This window comes from Fukomys damarensis, unplaced genomic scaffold, assembly GCF_012274545.1.
Source record: "Fukomys damarensis isolate Sample0158 unplaced genomic scaffold, DMR_v1.0_HiC HiC_scaffold_39, whole genome shotgun sequence".
Classification (NCBI taxonomy): domain Eukaryota; kingdom Metazoa; phylum Chordata; class Mammalia; order Rodentia; family Bathyergidae; genus Fukomys; species Fukomys damarensis.
This window is the reverse complement of record NW_022900951.1, coordinates 127,403,444-127,404,197: the sequence shown is the minus strand read 5'-3', so window position 1 is coordinate 127,404,197 and position 754 is coordinate 127,403,444. Positions and strand designations below refer to the sequence as shown.

At 65.1% G+C, this 754-nt stretch overlaps 1 protein-coding gene across 2 annotated transcripts in view; it reads right to left on the bottom strand.

The window, feature by feature from the left end:
• The window catches only part of Avpr2 (arginine vasopressin receptor 2), a 7,448-nt gene extending 6,736 nt beyond the window's left edge, over positions 1-712 (bottom strand). The window contains exons 1-2 of one of the 2 annotated variants that reach the window (XM_010628040.2): positions 521-712; positions 237-368 (exon numbers count right to left, since the gene is read on the bottom strand). The gene's annotated coding sequence lies outside the window, so the exon portion shown is untranslated. Of the gene's footprint in view, positions 1-236; positions 499-520 lie in introns of those variants that run through there. The other variant, XM_033760222.1, reaches the window with a different exon arrangement.
• Between the last annotated feature and the right edge of the window lie 42 nt (positions 713-754).

Genomic DNA, 754 nt, shown 5'->3' with positions numbered 1-754 from the left:
ACCTCCTCCCCTCCCCCAGCCTCCCGCCTTTGCCACTGCCACCGCCACCGCCACTGCCACTGCCACCACCACCAGGAAGTAGGTTCCTGTTTCCCTTCCGGCCCCTGGGCTCCCCTGATGTGTGCCCAGCACTCCTGCTCCCCAGTTCTGAGCCCCGAGCCCTCCTCAGCTGAACTCCAGCTGGGTCTGCCCCTGTACCCAGGGCACTGGAGGTCACTTTGCCTGTGGCGCCTCACCTGTGATGGGAAAAACTGAGGCCAGAGCTCACACAGCTCTGTTGTGGCAGAGCCTCAGCCCCCTTCTTGAGCCAGGCTCCTTCTGTCCCTCTCTGGGGTCAAAGCTGGGGCACTCCTTCCTCCTTAGGGCAGCTGCAGGCCGGAGATGACGGACAGGAAGGGAGGGCTTGGGGCAGGGGCCGAGTCAGGGCTATTTGCACCCCAGTAAGACAGGCTTCCTGGGGGGTGGTGCTGCGGGAGCCAGGAACACCCCACCCTCTTCCTCCTGCCCCACCTGCCCCTACCTGCTGGACCTCCACCTGCTCACGACATGGCCACACATGCCAGACAGCCACCCTTGCTGTGGACAGGGAGGGGAGGGGTCTTCAGGGCCCAGGGCAGTCTCTGTTCTGGTCTGTGTTCTCCCATGGCCTAGGCCACCAGCAGCAGCGGGGTGTCCTTGTCCTGCCCTTCCCAGCCCCAGTGGGGTGCATGCTCAGCACCCCACCCCGATCCCGGCAGTCATGCACACACACCCC